Genomic DNA, 17970 nt, shown 5'->3' on the forward strand with positions numbered 1-17970 from the left:
GTTCATATCCTTCGCCCACTTTTTGATGGGGTTGTTTGTTTTTTTCTTGTAAATTTGTTTAAGTTCCCTGTAGATTCTGGATATTAGCCCTTTGTCAAATGAATGGATTGCAAAAATGTTCTCCCATTCTGTAGGTTGCCTGTTCACTCTGATGATAGTTTCTTTTGCTGTACAGAAGCTCTTTAGTTTAATTAGATCCCATTTGTCTATTTTGGCTTTTGTTGCCATTGTTTTTGGTGTTTTAGTCATGAAGTCCTTGCCTATGCCTATGTCCTGAATGGTATTGCCTAGGTTTTCTTCTAGGGTTTTTATGGTTTTAGACCTTACATTTAAATCTTTAGTCCATCTTGAGTTAATTTTTGTATAAGGTGTAAGGAAGAGGTTCAGTTTCAGTTTTCTACATATGGCTAGCCAGTTTTCCCAACACCATTTATTAAATAGGGAATTCTTTCCTCGTTGCTTGTTTTTGTCAGGTTTGTGAAAGATCAGATGGTTGTAGATGTGTGGTGTTATTTCTGAGGCCTCTGTTCTGTTCCATTGGTCTATATATCTGTTTTGGTACCAGTACTAAGCTGTTTTTTTTACTGTAGCCTTGTGGTATAGTTTGAAATCAGGTAGCGTGATGCCTCCAGCTTTGTTCTTTTTGCTTAGGATTGTCTTGGCTATATGGGCTCTTTTTTGGTTCCATATGAAATTTAACGTAGTTTTTTCTAATTCTGTGAAGAAAGTCAATTGTAGTTGATGGAAATAGCATTGAATCTATAAATTACTTTGGGCAGTATGGTCATTTTTATGATATTGATTATTCCTATCCTTGAGCATGGAATTTTTTTCCATTTGTTTGTGTCCTCTCTTATTTCCTTGAGCAGTGGTTTGTAGTTTTCCTTGAAGAGGTCCTTCACATCACTTTAAGTTTTATTCCTAGGTATTTTATTTTCTTTGTAGCAATAGTGAATGGGAGTTCACTCATGATTTGGCTCTCTGTTTGTTTATTACTGGTGTATAGGAATGCTTGTGATTTTTGCACATTGATTTTGTATCCTGAGACTTTGCTGAAATTGCTTATCAGCTTAAGGAATTTTTGGGCTGAGACAATGGGGTTTTCTAAATATACAATTGTGTCTTCTGCAAACACAGATAATTTGACTTCCTCTCTTCCTATTTGAATACGCTTTATTTATTTGTCTTGCCTGATTGCCCTGGCCTGAACTTCCAACACTATGTTGAATAGGAGTGGTAAGAGAGGGCATCCTTATCTTGTGCCGGTTTTCAAAGGGAATGCTTCCAGCTTTTGCCCATTCAGTATGATATTGGCTGTGTGTTTGTCATAAATAGCTCTTATTATTTTGAGATACGTTCCATCAGTACCTGGTTTATTGAGCGTTTTTAGCATGAAGGGGTGTTGAATTTTATTGAATGCTTTTTCTGCATCTATTGAGATAATTTTCTACTTTAATAAATTTTTAAAATCCATGTGGCAAAGAAAAGGTATGTGGTATGTCATGAATAGATGGAGCTGTTCATGTCATTTATATAAAAATATACTCTGCATGTTTGTTCCATGCTGGGCACTACTGCTCTAGACCCTGGGCTGACAGCATTGATCACAACAGACCCGAGCGTTGCCCACGTGAAGCTCACACTCTAGTATACAACAATGCAGGAATAGCCCTTGAGGGCCTCCCTGCTTAGGAGTAGAGCCTGTGGGAGACTGAAGAATATTGATGCTTGTGATAGGAACAGGGAAGAGGGAGGAGCAGCCAGTTCGCAGGGTGGGAGTATGGCAGCTGTGATGTAGAACCTGGTCAGCTCCAGCTGTGGAGAATCAGCTTCTGGAGATGTAGATATAAGCTGTCAGGGTGACAAAGGAGTTAGGGACTGAGAAACTGGGTGGGTTTTGGGACATCATCTGATAACTGAACACTAAAAATGAATGAGACCTCAGAAATCGAAAGAGTAGAGAAATTCGCAAGTCAATGAGAATGCAGTTGAAGGAGAAGGAAGGAAGAGGAGACCTTGGAGGAAACAGATGACGTGATCAAAAAAATTGGAGGAAAACTGAAGAAACAGATGGTAGAATAGAAGGGAGGATTTATTTTTTAACAAAATCACTGTTGGGGCAGGCACAGTGGCTCACGCCTGTAATCCCAGCACTTTGGGAGGCCAAGGCAGGAGGGAGGAACACTTGAGCCTAGGAGTTCAAGGCCAGCCTAGGCAAGATGGTGAGACCCTGGCTTTGAAAAAAAATACAAATAAAAAATGTTTTTCTTTTATTAGCTAGGTGTGGTGGCACACTCCTGTAGTCTCAGTTACTTGGTAGACTAAGGTGGGAGGTTCTCTTGAGCCCAGGAGTTTGAGGCTGTAGTGAGCTTTGATACCACCACTGCACTCCAGCCTGAGTGACAGAGCAAGACCTTATCTCAAAAAAAAAAAAAAAAAAAAAGTAAGAAGTGACTGGCCAGGCAAGGTGGCTCACGCATATAATCCCAGCACTTTGGGAGGCCGACGTGGGCAGATCACGAGGTCAGGAGTTCAAGACTAGCCTGACACGGTGAAACCCCATCTCTACTAAAAATACAAAAAAATTAGCCGGGCATGGTGGCGGGTGCCTGCAGTTCCAGTTACTCAGGAGGCTGAGGCAAGAGAATGGCGTGAACCTGGAAGGTGGAGCTTGCAGTGAGCCGAGATCGCGCCACTGCACTCCAGCCTGGGAGACAGAGCAATACTCCGTCTCAAAAAAAAAAAAAAAAGTGACCGCATTCACACATTTCACACAAGATTTAATTGGTTATAGAGCTACTTCCATGTAAATAAAGAAAATGGAGTAACAGTTTACATGATACTAGAATATCATAGTCTTCCCAGAATGTTGCAAGAGAACACTATGTATGTGATTCTTTTGTTTTTTTAGCAGTAGTAGTAGCCAAAAAGTTGTATGCTTTGATTTTTCCTAATCCAAGTCCCTAATACTAATGAAAATTTATCATTTCAAACTTTAAGTTTCAGGTCCCATTTTTCAATTAGTATAGGCAATCAAATATCCCTGGAATGGTTTGTCTACTCCTGATTTTATGTACACACACACATCTGTACCAAACACTTGAGTATACCAAGTGCTAAGTGCAAAGGAAATTTTGCGCACACGCGTGTGTGTGTGTGTGTGTGTGTATATATATATATAAAAAATTTCCTCTATTTCCTCTATTTGGGAAAAAAAAATTTAGTGGTCAATGAAAGCTATCTATATAGTACCTTAAAGGAAAACTACACAAAGCACTTATGAATACACAAATTCTTTATTTCTAATACTTTTCTTGTGAAGTAACTGCTAAAATTATTTCTAACAAAATTACAGATGAGTAAAATATGTTTAAATGACATAACATAAATTATAACATAATTTTAGCAAATCCTTATATTGCAGCATGGAATCACTTCGGTATCATTCAGGGATAAAGTATTAGCCATTACTTTAATAATGTTCATGTAAGTTCTTAAAGCATCATACATTTCTTTCTATCGGAATATGTCAGTTAACATAGTCCCATTGAACTCCCTCAGCCGGGTCATTCTTCCGTTTCTGAAAGGCGGGACCATGGAAGATGACACTTGTGGTCAGTGTCATAGATGTCTTCAGTGCCGTATGAGATTTTTATAAATTGTGTATCTGCATATCCCAGGACATTGGTTTTATCCAAGACCAGTCTTCATCCTTGGCATCAGGAAGATTTTGACCACAACATTTTGAATCCTCTGTTTATTTTCTGGATGGGAAGAAAGGGTAAATGAAAATAGTTTTATTTTGTGGTGAACTTATCTACTCAGATCATAGATTATTCAGTAAAATCTCTTAACGTTATTTTACCATAACATAAACTCTCATTTTCATTTATTAATCAGAAAATAATATATGAAACATCATTTACTCTTTCCATAATACACATCAAGAAATAAACTAGCATTCCCTAAGAAAAGACTTAAGACATCACCTGTCAGACAGATGCCAGTTTGCGAGTGGAACAGCTAGAGAGAAATCTGCTGCACATTTGAAGAGAGAACCTAGAGTGCGTATCCGTACCATGAGGAGAAAACACAGCTTAGTCTTTATACTTCGTCATGTGTTTATTCAACAGATAGTTATTTAGACTTATTGTGCACCAGGACCTGTTTTGTGACTAAAAACACAACTATGAACTAACGGGGAAGGTTGCTGGCCGACTTCCCCGTCTCAGAAAGTGAAGCAAGTCCTGCCTCCCTGCGTAGGCAAACTTCCTCAGCCCCTATAAGAGCACTGCAAGATACTCCTAGAAACACCCTTCTAAACAATACTTTTTGCAATGAATACAAATTGTGATTCAGCTGCTCTGGGGCGGAGTCCAGGCATCAGTGTTTTAAAGCTCCCCAAGTTAGTGGAAAGTGCAGCCAGGGTTGAAAACTTGAAAACCACCGAGCACTGTTTCTTCTCTGGGTTCTTTCATAAACATTAGTTTCTTGTTCTCATTTGACCCACAGTATAGTCCCTAGTATTGAAGAAAAATGGAAATTGGACCCAGTGAATTAGGTGATGCTTCCAGACCCTAGCAATCCCTGCCAATCTCTAAACCCCCAAAGAACAGAGACTAGGGACTAGCTTGTGTGATTCTCAGGGGAACGTCGTTGTAGCTAACCGCATCCGTGTTCTCTAGCCGTCGGCTGTGCTAAGCGCTCAGTTCGAATGGATGAGAGTCCATGCAGATTGGAAGGAAAGTGCCCAAAAAGTGTCTGCTTTATAATTAAAATAAATGTAGTCAAATCGTATCTTATTTACTTTGGTGAATGTTTTTCCGAAAAGTATAAAATTCTATAAAAAGCAACGGTCTTTTTTATTCAGAAATGTAGGACATATCTTGGTTTTAAGAATATAGCCATGAGTTTACTTTCAGGCAGTATTGGCCAAAGCAAGTATTACAATGTTATTACAATGTTAAAATAGTATTATATAATAAAATTACTGAAATATTAAAGCTTCAAGTTTAAATAGTTGTTTTAATGGATCAGTTTTCTAGTGTGATTTTTAAAATCACAAAATATATATACAAATATATATAAAATATATAAATATATACATATATACATATATTTATATATAAATATATACATATATAAAATATACAAATATATGTATGCATGTACATATATAATTATATATGTAATTGTGTATAATATAATTAATATAATTATATATAATGTATCATATATAATATATAATTATATAATATAATTATGTACACATACATATATTTGTATATTTGTATATATACAAATATATTTGTATATAAATATATATGTGTATATATAAAATTATATATTTACATATATACTATATACATATATAATTGTATGTGTGCATATATACAATTACATATGTATATATGTACATATATATATAATTCCTACAGTGCTTTTTATTTCCAATAACTTGCTTTGGTTGAAAATGTAATTTTAACAAAAGGTAGTTTCTGAGCTTCTAAATCGATAATGTACAATAAACATAATGAACCTGATAGGGTGAAAAAGTCTCACAGCATGTATAGTATGGTCTGACCAACGCTAACATTAAGCTTATTGACTGGAAACTTCCTATCATGCTTTTAAAAAATTACTTCTGGCCAGGTGTGGTGGCTTACACCTGTAATCCTAGCACTTTGGGAGGCCGAGGTGGGCAAATCACTTGAGCCCAAGAGTTCAATACCAGCCTGGGCAGCATAGCAAGACCTCGTTTCCACAAAAAATACAAAAATTAGCCAGACAAGGTGGCACACACTTGTGACCCCAGCTACTAAGGAGGTTGAGGTGGGAGGATTGCTTGTGCCTGGGAGGCCAAGGTTGCAGTGAGCTGTGATTGCACCACTGCACTGCAGCCTGGGTAGCAGAGAATGCCCCTGTCTCAAAAAAAAAAAAAATTATTTTGTAAGTGCCAAGTAATGCTCAATGCAGAATATGGTACTTTTTAAGATACAATTTCTATTCTCCAACTGTTTCCAAATTAAGCAAAAATGAGTGCATATTTTAAATTATAGTCTGGGAGAAGAAAGGGGAGAATATAAGTTTTAATAAAAATCATTTGTGCCTTTCTAATCTGTTTGGAATTTATCAAAGATACTAATAAATTCCTTTACTCATGTATTCCTTCATTAAATAGTTACCGAGCTCCTGAGCTTTAGATACAGGGATGAACATGACAAGGATGAACAAGGCCTGTCTTTCCAGAGTTTGGACTTCTGGAACTTAATTTCAGTTTATTTTCCCGCAGAACAAAATATGCCTAGGGTATGCACAAGCACCATCATCAGAAGCACAGATGGGGATTCAGCCAATATCCAGCATTGAAAACCGAACTAACAGTTACAGAGTTTTCATTTGGTAGCAATCTTAAAATATGTCCATCTGGAGGCAAAAAAAAAAAAAAGGAAAGTCTTTTTGTAAAATCCACATCATATTGTTTAAATATCTGAAGCTAGCATTTACAAATAACTGTGCTTAGGAAGGGTGATGAGTTCTTCAACGCAGAGCACTCTCTAGTATGTAAGCTGTCTAGGAGCAAGTTCTTTCAGATGTTAGAATATTGTGGACGTTGAAAGCATTTCCCACAAACCTGATTCTCCCCAGAGCCTAGCATGAGGAGGCATTGCATTTCACTAGTGTTCTTTTGTCAGCTTCAGTGAGTTTACTGATAGAAGAATCAATGTAAAGAGACAGCGTAAACCACCTGCTAAAATATTCTGATACTCACTTAAGACTACACCAAACACTCCCTCAGAATAGGGGACTTAAGTCAACACATTAACTCTTTCAGACCAAGAAGGCACCAATCAGGTCAATGCAGCAGCGTCTAGAAGCAGAGCAGTTAGGCTGACCCTGGAAGAAACTCAACCCTGAACCCCTGTCAGAGCCTCTGAGATTCTGGGAAAGAGGCCGCAGATGGCTCAGTCCATTGAATTCAATTTCATCTGCAGAGCAAGGCTAACAAAAGAACAAGTATAGGTTACCTGCTTCATCACAGAGAACACAGACATAGGACTTAGGATGTTAGCCAAAGGGCCCCAGTACATTGAAATAGAGGGTGCATGGATAACAGAGCATGCTGCTGCTACAATTTAAATCTTCCGGGACCAAAATTTCTGAAGTTACATAACAATGCTTTGATAAATACTTGAGTTTGTGCAGATTTAAAAACGAAAGAGGCCGGGCGCGGCGGCTCACGCCTGTAATCCCAGCACTTTGGGAGGCCGAGGCAGGCAGATCACGAGGTCAGGAGATTGAGCCCATCCTGGCTAACAAGGTGAAACCCCGTCTCTGCTAAAAATAAAAAAAATTAGCCGGGCATGGTGGTGGGCGCCTGTAGTCCCAGCTACTCGGGAGGCTGAGACAGGAGAATGGCCTGAACCCGGGAGGCGGAGCTTGCAGTGAGCCAAGGTCGTGCCACTGCACTCCAGCCTGGGTGACAGAGCGACACTCCATCTCAAAAAAAAAAGAGACCGGGCATGATGGCTCACACCTGTAATCCCAGCACTTTGGGAGGCCGAGGTGGGTGGATCACCTGAGGTGAGGAGTTTGAAACCAGCCTGGCCAACATGGTGAAACCCCGTCGCTACCAAAAATACAAAATCAGCCAGGTGTGACGGTGCATGCCTGTAAATCCCAGCTACTCAGGAGGCTGAGGCAGGAGAATTGCTTGAACCCAAGAGATGGAGGTTGCAGTGAGCCACGATTGAGCCACTGCATTCCAGCCTGAGCAACAGAGCAAGAATCTGTCTCAAATAAACAAAAGAATTCATTTTACTGATTGACGAACAAGACAATCTAATCCACAACTTCATTTTATAATGACTTTGTAAATGTACCATTAAAAATTTACAATATACATATTACATACATGTACAAATATACATGTAATACATATATTGTAATTTTTGCAATATACATGAGTTTGAGTTCTGGCAGGGCACAGTAGCTCATGCCTGTAATCGCAGTTCTTTGGGAGGCCAAGGCAGGAGGATCACTTGAGGCCCAGGAGTTTGAGACCAACCTGAGCAACATAGAGAGACTCTGTCTCTACTTGAAAGAAAGAGAGCAAGAAGGAAGGAAGGGAGGGAGGCAGGGAGCGGAGGGGAGAGGAGACGAGGCGAGAGGAAAGAAAGCAACAACAAAGGACATTAATGGGAAATTTGAATGTAGACTGTATTTTAGATATGAATATCATTATGAGTGTTAAATTTTCTGAGTTTGATAATTCTGCTATATTTATGTAAGAGAATGTCTTTGTTCTTAAGACACATACACTGAAGTACTTAAAGGTAAAAAAGTCATGATGTCAGTAACATATTCTCAAATCTAATAATGCAGAAGAAATAAAAGCAATACTAACAAGAATATAGAGAGACAGAGGGGAAAAGAGAACTGGTAAAATTTTAATAGCAAAATTAGGTGAAGGGTTTATGGATATTCTCTGTGTTATTCTTGCAGCTTTCCTGTAGACTTCAAATTTTTCAACATAAAAGTTTAAAAGTATATAAGCTAACACAGTGCAAATGAAATAACAGTTTTAAATCACCCATGGATCAAAGAATAAATTACAAGAGAACTTAGAAAATATCTTGAACTGAATGAAAATGAAAAACAACTTATTAAAATGTGTCTACATAAAGTTTATAGGAACATGTATAGCTTTAAATACTTGTAATAAAAAAGAAAGATGTAAGATCAATTATCTAGGGCCCTCCCTAAGAAACTAGAAAAACAGGAGCAAATTAAACTTAAAGTTAAGAAAAGGAAGTAATAAAGATCAAAGCAGAAATTAACAAAAATGAAAGTATGATAACATGTAATCCCAGCACTTTGGGAGGCCGAGACGGGCGGATCACTAGGTCAGGAGATCGAGACCATCCTGGCTAACAGGGTGAAACCCCGTCTCTACTAAAAAATACAAAAAGCTAGCCGGGCGACGTGGCGGGCGCCTGTAGTCCCAGCTACTCGGGAGGCTGAGGCAGGAGAATGGCGTAAACCCGGGAGGCGGAGCTTGCAGTGAGCTGAGATCCGGCCACTGCACTCCAGCCCGGGGACAGAGCGAGACTCCAAAAAAAAAAAAAAAAAAAAAAAAAAGAAAGTATGATAACAACAGAAGACAGGATAACAATCAATGAAACCAGAAGTTCTTTTGGAGGAAAATAAAATTGAAAAATCTTTAGCTAGACTGATCAAGAAAAAAGAAGATACAATATCAGGGGGGAAAAAAAAGGGGACATTTCTACAGATCCTACAGACACTAAAAGGATAATCAAAGTACTACTAATGAACAACTTAAAAGTATAATAGAATATTATAAACAGTTTATGTCAACAAGTTTAACAAATTATACAGAATGAACAAATTCCTAGAAAGATACAACTTATAATGCAAGAAGAAAATTTAAAAATCTGCATAAACTTATGGCAGTGAAAGCACTTGGCATTCAAAGAATAGCAAGGCCAGTGTGACGGGAACAGAGTGAACTAGCAGAAAAGTATAAAAGAAGAGATCAACATGGAATACTACACAGCCATAAAAAGGGAACAAGATCATGTCCTTTGCAGCAGCGTAGATGCCGTTGGAGGTCATTATCCTAAGCAAATTAATGCAGGAACAGAAAACCCAGTACCACATGTTCTCATAAGTGGGAGCTAAACGTTGAGTACACATGGATACAAAGAAGGGAATAATAAGACATCAGGGCCTACTTGAGGTAGAGGGTGGGAGGAGGATGAGAATCAAAACACTACCTCTCAGGTAGTGTGCTTATTACCTGGGTGACAAAATAATCTGTACACCAAACCCCTGGGATATGCAATTTACCCATATAACAAAGCTGCACATGTACCCCTTAAACCAAAAATAAAAGTTGGAAAGAAAACAAAAATTTTTTAAATAAAGAAGAGCTCAAAGAGGTAATAGAATGTAATCATGTTGCGCATTGAGGATTATTTTAAGGACTCCATTGACTTTCCTCCGGGTGCAATGCAGAGTCATTCAAAGATTTTTAGCAGAGGAATGACCCAATTTTTTTGTTTAATGGTATGTCAGTATTACTAACTCCTTAATAAATAATATTGTCCACAGGACAAAATTCCTACCAAATGTCAAAGCAGAAAATAAAAACTGGTTATAGAAGCTGAGAGTTTGGGTCAACCTGCTCTTCTTCCCACCCTACTTGGGAGATTTTGAGCAGGAAGCAGAGATGGAGATCAGATTGCTCTCCTCTGAGTTAGTTATCAGTTGATACACATCCTGGAGGCTTTACAGGAAGGCAGTGGCCCTGCCATGGAAATTGCCACTGAGGCTGGTCCTGGGACCAAACTTGCTCAGCCCTGTCCTCTGCCCAACTGGTCCCTCCAGTCTGCACATAGCCTTACAGTGTCCTAACCTAATCTCTGTCCAGGGTAACTCATCCTTATCTGGGGATCCTGAACAATTCTGTAGACTCTTTTTTTCTTGAGACAGAGTCTCATTCTGTCGCCCAGGCTGGAGTGCAGTGGCGTGATCTCAACTCACTGCAACCTCCGCCTCCCAGGTTCAAGTAATTCTCCTGCCTCAGCCTCCCGAGTAACTGGGATTATAGGCATGCACCACCACACCTGGCTATTTTTTTGTATTTTTTTTAGTAGAGACGGGGTTTCTCCATATTGACGAGGCTGATCTCAAACTCCTGACCTCAGGTGATCAGCCCGCCTCAGCCTCCTAAAGTGCTGGAATTACAAGTGTAAGCCACCACACCCAGCCAATTCTGTAACTTTTAATGATCTTAATTCAAATCATAGAAATCCAAGATTTCTAAATCCATTATTTCAGAAAGAGACATTTGTTACATTTGCCCAAATATAAGGTGATATTTTTCTTCCCAAATATGAAACCCAAGAAAAAATGCATATTTGTGACACAAAATCTTATTATTTGTGACCTTATAAAACCCCTAATACAATAAAAATCAAAGATATGCCTTTTCAATTTGAATCAAAAGACAAAAGCACTCTTTGGGATGTTCTCTTTAGGAACATGCAATTCTCCTTGTATGTGAGACACATGCTAGCTACCTCATCCAGTTATCTTTCTTGGTTTATCAGTACCATGGGAAGCTTTGCCTTTAAAAATATGTGCTATTTGCCGGGCGCGGTGGCTCGCACTTATAATTCCAGCACTTTAAGAGGCTGAGGCAAGCGTGTCACCTGAGGTCAGGAGTTTGAGACCAGCCTGACCAACATGGAGAAACCCCATCTGTACTAAAAATACAAAATTAGCCAGGCGTGGTGGCCATGTCTGTAATCCCAGCTACTCAGGAGGCTGAGGCAGGAGAATCGCTTGAACCCGGGAGGCGGAGGTTGCCGTGAGCAGAGATCGCCCGAGATAGTGCCATTGCATTCCAACCTGGGCAACAAGAGCAAAACTCCATCTCAAAAAAAAATACATACATATATATGTGTGTATATATATGTGTATATATATACACACACGCATATATATACACACATATATACACACACACATATATTTGATTATAGATATATATATGATTATTAGAATGATTATTCTCCCTACCAAGAGTTAATCTTGAATTTCCCATTTGTGATTTTCCCACTGCTTGCTTTCTAACAGGAAACTAGTCTCATTTACTTTCTCATAATGACAACTTCGTGATAAAGGCCTTGCCCAACAGAATTCAGATGTTACTTGATGGTACAGGTGTTGCTTCAGATGACACCTGATTGCCTTTATCACCATTAGCAATTGGAGCACTAGTCAGGGAGACCCTGATTTTACTCATTATCACTTAATTTAAAAGACAAAAAGAGCTAGCACTATGTGATGAATTGTCAAAGCCAGGGAACTCGTGGAAATTATGGCGGAGGCCTTAGTCTCATGTCCGAGCGTTCGAGGTCTCATTGCCAGGAGGGAGAAGGAACTGTTCGAACAGGAGGGCAATGGGAATGGTGTAGCGGTCTGTGACCCAACTGAACAAGGAAGGCAGTGGGGAGAAAGCGCACTGGCAGCGCCGCAGCAGCCCGGAGGTGACCGGAGGATGACCCAGGTGGGAGCGCTGGGACTGCATTTAAGGAGGGTTTGCAGGCCCCTGCACGGACGTTCCCCACTTGTGTTCACTGCGTACTGGGTGCAAGGTCAGCACACGTCTTATGAGGGACCGACGGCCTGCTGGCTGCTGGCTGCAGGGGCAGTTAGGGAACAGTAATTAGAACAGTCAGAGAACCTCCTGCAAGGGAGCGGGAGCCATGCAGATAGCCCGCAAGTTTCCCAGGCAGAGGGGCCTGTCCATCCCCGGAGGTAGGGAGAGATGCATCCAAGGGAACACAGATTGCCATACCGCCAGAGAACAGGAGAAAGGGCCTCGAGACAGCAGGCCTCGGGACAGAGGACCTTGGGACAGCAGGCCATGGGAAGGACGTAGGACAGAGGAGCACAGAGCTTGTCCCAGACACTGAGCCAGGCAAGGGGGACACAGAGAGGAAGTTCAACTCCTGGTGGACACCAGGAAGCCCAGGAGAAAAGCAGGACGTGCTTGGTGCTGGAGGGCGGGCGGGGCACCAAAGGATGGCCACAGTGCTGGGGCGCAGGTCTAGGAGGGAGTCCTGGACTATGACAGAGGATGAGGGAGCCTTCCAGAGAAGGCGGCAGGAGAAGGCCAAGGAGCAGAAGGGAGTGGCGTGGGTACCTGGGAGCTGAGGCCCAGAGTCGGAGCCACAGCCAGGAGCCCCCAAGGGTGGGGCCCAGGGAAGGGAGATGCGAGGAGATTCCAGGACACTTTGATAGCAAGTAGGGCATGTCCCCAAGGCAGCAGAGGAAGCTGCAGTGTCGTCCAGTAATCGGGAGTTTAGGAGGTGTGGCACAGTCGTGGATTTGGTATAGTCACACCCATCAAACCAGATCACAGGCACAGGAGGAAATGAAAGACAGTGCCAAGTACCTGCGGTGTCTTTGAGTTTGAAGGCTGACTGTGATTTCGCCCCCTAAGGGGTTCCTTTGCTTTTCCTTTGCTTTCAGATTTTCTACAATGATTATGTATTTAGAGTGGAAAAAAACATGCCTTAAAATAATCAAACTCTGATTATGCACCAGCACTCAAATAGGAGCTGGAATCAGAGAAGAGAGAGACAGAAATGAAGCAGGTGTTGTTATGCCCAGACTGTTTGTTCCCCAAAGAAGACCACCAGAGTCCAGAGTCAAAGCCAAGCGGCAAGGATCTTTACTACAAGTTCGAACTTGGTCCCTCCTTTACACAGTATACAAGAGGGCCCCGAACAATGCGAGCGTTTGCTTCTAATAGCCCGAAAGTTGCAGGGGAACAAAGAAATTCTTTTGACTCCTGCGCTTTCAGTAACCTTGAACGGCTGTCTCCTTATCGGAGACTTTCCAGGTGGTGTTTATACTGGGCTCAGGGAGTTTGAGAGATATATGGTGGTGGGATGGGAGGATGGGATGTGTTTGTACTAGGCTCAGGGAGTTTTGAGCCCGGGGCTGAGGAATGTGCCCAGCTCCTTTCAGTGTCAGAACAGAAACTTGACTACTTGTGTGGAATCCTGTCCATGGAGAACGTTGAACTTGGTTTCCAGTGTGGACTAAATGTGAGGGGCACTAGATTCTGCGCCCACTGCTCGCTCTACCTTCCTCCCTCCTTTTCACCTGCCGACTCCTGCTGGCCACAGTCCCAGCCGGCACTTCACTACCTCCAAAGCCTGCAGGAGCTGCTCCCTGCCATGTGGCTCTGATCCTCTATTACTGTGCTGACCTGGGCCCTCACCTGCCCTCCCAGCTTCCTCTCGGCCACCTCCCAACAGGTGCCCTGTCTGTGATGAGCTCGTCTGCAGGGGTCTCTGCTCAGAGAGTCCTTCCACCTCCCCTCAAAGGCCCCAGCAAGAACCAGTACCTCCTCCATCTGACTTGCCTGCCTGCGCCACTAGAGCATAGTAGGAACATTTTATCCACTTTTATATCCTCAGTAGCCACCATACAGCACATGTGCACTGTGGCTGAGGCAAGGGAGGGATGTGGCGGGAAACTGAGTCTGGATCAAGTGGAACATCCAGATAGAAACACAAAGCCGGGAGTCAAAGGCGAGGGCTTCAAACTCGGGAGGAAGGCAACGGCTAGAAATGAAGTGTTTGCTTGTATGTTTGTTTTTGAGACAGGGTCTGGCTCTGTCAACCAGAATGGAGTGTAGCAGCATGATCACGGCTCACTGCAGCTTCAACCTCCCCAGGCTCAGGTGATTCTCCAACCTCAGCATCCCTAGCCAGCACTACAGGCCTACACCACCATGCCTGGTTAAATTTTGTATTTTTTGTAGAGACGGGATTTCACCATGTTTCCTGGGCTGGTCTTGAACTCGGGCTCAAGCAATCTGCCGGCCTCGGCCTCCCAAAGTGCTGGAATTACAGGCATGAGCCACTGCGCCCAGCCAGAAATAAAGATTTGAATGTGAGTTAAATGAAGCGAAAGCAGAAACCATGAGTGTGACTAGCGTCCGGGGAGAGAATGAAGAGGATGAACCCATAACTTCCCCACCAGGGTCAACAAGCCTGTTGCAGCCATGAAATCCGGTGCCCCCAGAGCTGACAGGTCCGCAAGAGGACAAGTGACCCAAGGTAAACAAGTCACGTTCCCTCACAGAGCAAACTGGGATTTTGAAGACAGAAAGGAGGAAACAGAGCCCGGGCCGCGGTGGCTCACTCCTGTAATCCCAGCACTTTTGGAGGCCGAGGCTGGCAGATCGCGAGGTCAGGAGATGGAGACCAACCTGGCTAACATGGTGAAACCCCGTCTCTACTAAAAATACATAAAAATTAGCCGGGCGTGGTGGTGGGCGCCTGTAATCCCAGATTCTAGGGAGGCTGACGCAGAAGAATGGCGTGAACCCGGGAGGCGGGGGAGCTTGCAGTGAGCGGAGATCGCGCCACTGCACTCCAGCCTGGGCGACAGAGCGAGACCCTGTCCAAAAAAAAAAAAAAAAGAAAGGAAGAAACAGACTAGCAATTGTTGGTACAGGTCACATGAACAGCAGCACACTAAATAAAGAAAAGGCCCACGATTGTCCAGGCCTCTAGTGCCTTCCTAGGTCCGGCCCTTTTCAAAGTACAGTTGTTCAAATGCCTTGAAATGCTTGGGCCAACTTCCAGTCAATTCCCTTTTCATTCAAAATAATTACAGAGTTGGTTTCTGATACCTGAAACCCAGATGACCTTAGCAATTACAACCAGATTACTCTGAAGCTAAAAATACATGAAATGCAATGAATGAAGCAAGCTACGGGGAGAGAGTGACATCATGGTTGATTGTAATAAGAGCTTCAATAGTCATTTAATGATCGTCTCTCTACCTCCTGCTATTATCTTCCCAGACAGAAATGGTTTAGTGATTCCCTTGGGAGAGTTGAAAGAATACTATAGCTCTAGCCAAATGTGATTTCCCATTCTACTCAGGTTTGGTTGACCAGAATGAAATCGGATTTTTTTTTTTTTTTTTTTTCTTGAGATGGAGTCTTGCTCTGTCGCCGAGGCTGGAGTGCAGTGGTACGATCTTGGCTCACTGCAACCTCTATCTCCCAGTTCAAGCAATTTTCCTGCCTCAGCCTCCTGAGTAGCTGGGATTACAAGCGTGTGCCACCACACCCGGCTAATTTTTTTTTTTTTTTATTTTTAGTAGAGACGACGTTTCCCCATATTGGCCAGGCTGGTCTCAAACTCCGGACCTCAGGTGATCCGCCTGGCTCAGCCTCCCAAAGTGCTGGGATTACAGGTGTGAGCACCTGGCTCTCTTTTTTTTTTTTAAAGACAGTCTCACTCTGTTGCCCAGGCTGGAGTGCAGTGGTGCGATCTCGGCTCATTGCAACCTCTGCCTCCTGGGTTCAAGTGATTCTCCTGCCTCAGCCTCCCGAGTAGCTGGGATTACAGGCATGCACCACCACACCTGGCTAATTTTTTTTGTATTTTTAGTAGAGACAGGGTTTCCCCATGTTAGCCAGGCTGGTTTGGAACTCCTGGCTTCAAGTGATCCGCCTGCTGAAGCCTCCGAAAGTGCTAGGATTACAGGCATGAGCCACCACATCTGGCCTGATTATATTTTTTAAGGAATTGCTTCTTAAGAATGATAGTCTGGCCGGGCATGGTGGCTCATGCCTGTAATCCCAGCACTTTGGGAGGCCGAGGTGGACAGATCACTTGAGGTCAGGAGTTCTAGACCAGCCTGGCCAACATGGCAAAACCCTGTGTCTACTAAAAATACAAAAAAGTAACTGGGCGTGGTGGCGGGCGCCTGTAGTCCCAGCTACTCAGGAGGCTGAGGCAGGAGAATGGCATGAACCCAGGAGGCGGAGTTTGCAGTGAGTCAAGATCGGGCCACTGCACTCCAGCCTGGGCCACAGGGTGAGACTGTGTCTCAAAAAAGAGAAAGAAAAAAAAAGGATCATAGTCTGACTTCTACAGATTCACATAAATAACAACAGAGGGATACAACCCTTCCCATGTTGGGCAGCTGGTCACAAAATCATAGTACTGTGGGCCTATTTTTGACAAAAGGAAGAGTTTCTACACATTGTTAAAATGCTTATGTATATTTACTGGATAAGAAGCATGAATTAGAACAATCTACTGAAAACGGATTGATTTTAGCATACTGGGTTTTCACAAATTATGACTACATAATTATCACTTTGTGGATCTCCACCAACTAAATAAAGTTTGTGCCAGGTCAATCCTTTTGTCTACTAACTGATACCAATTTGTGAAACATTAAAAAACAAAGGAAATACTATTTAACAGAATAGTTTTGAATTTATCACACTGAGAAAACACAGCCTTTCTTATTTTCCAAGACAATCACCAGTCGGCCCCTCCTCAGTAAAGGGAATTCCGGCAGTTTCCTGACTTTCCCGGAGTGAGAATTATCTGGTTGCTTATTAACCACCCAGCTCCCCCAGTGACTCTGATCAGTGGGCTTGGGATGGAGGCCAGGGACTTGTATTTTAACAGGTACCTGGGTGGTTGTCATCATCAAAAAAGCTGGGTTCCCCTATGGTTGGGACTGTGGCGTTCCTTCCCTGTTGTCCTGATGCTGCTGGTGTTGACAATGTGATTCCGCCACTGTTGAATTTGTGTTCTATAATATAAATTTGACTGTCAGCCGTGCATAGTGGCTCACACTTGTAATTCCCAACACTTTGGGAGGCCAAGGTGGGAGGATCACTTTAGCCCAGGAGTTTAAGACCAGCTTGGGCAATGTAATGAGACCTTGTCTCTACAAAAAATTTTATAAATTAGCCAGGCACGGTGGCGTACGCCTGTGGTCCCAGCTATATGGTAGGCTAAGGTGAGAGGATCACCTGAGCCTGGTAGGTCTAGGCTGCAGTGAGCTGTGATCATGCCACTGCACTCCAGCCTGGGCAACAGAACAAGACCCTGTCTGAAAAAAAAAAATTAAGTAAAATAAAATTGACTATCATATATTGAAGTATAGTTCTCTTGTTATCTTGTTTAGGGTTCTCCAAGCTTCCTGTATCTGTAGACTGATGTTTATCATTAAATTTGAAGGATCAAGGCTATTATTTCTTTCAACAATTTTTCTGCCATTCTCTATCTTTTCATCTACTGGGATTCTAATTACATATGATTTAGACAACTTGAAATTGCCCTACAAGTCACTAAACCTCTGCTCATTTTTTCTTCTTCTTCAAATCTGATCATTTCTATTGCTTTATTTCCGATTCATTAGCCCTTTCTTCTGCAGTCTGTTGCTAAGCAGTGAAACTTTTATTTTACATATTGTAATTTTTCATTTTAGCATTTCCATTGGTTCTTTTTTATAGTCCCATTTCTCTGCTGAGACTCCTTATTCATCTTATTAGGACTATCTTTTTCTTTAAGTCTTTGGATATTTTTGTATTAGTTGTTCAGA

The 17970-nt window shown here is 42.1% G+C and overlaps 1 protein-coding gene across 2 annotated transcripts in view; it reads right to left on the reverse strand.

Annotated features, from left to right (window-relative positions):
- Positions 1 to 3280: 3280 nt before the first annotated feature.
- The window catches only part of OSTM1 (osteoclastogenesis associated transmembrane protein 1), a 118109-nt gene continuing 103419 nt past the window's right edge, over positions 3281 to 17970 (reverse strand). For both annotated transcript variants that reach the window (XR_013416031.1, XR_013416028.1), the window contains one exon: positions 3281 to 3764. The gene's annotated coding sequence lies outside the window, so the exon portion shown is untranslated. The remainder of the gene's footprint in view (positions 3765 to 17970) is intronic.

The sequence above is a fragment of the Macaca mulatta genome, chromosome 4, assembly GCF_049350105.2.
Source record: "Macaca mulatta isolate MMU2019108-1 chromosome 4, T2T-MMU8v2.0, whole genome shotgun sequence".
Lineage (NCBI taxonomy): Eukaryota > Metazoa > Chordata > Mammalia > Primates > Cercopithecidae > Macaca > Macaca mulatta.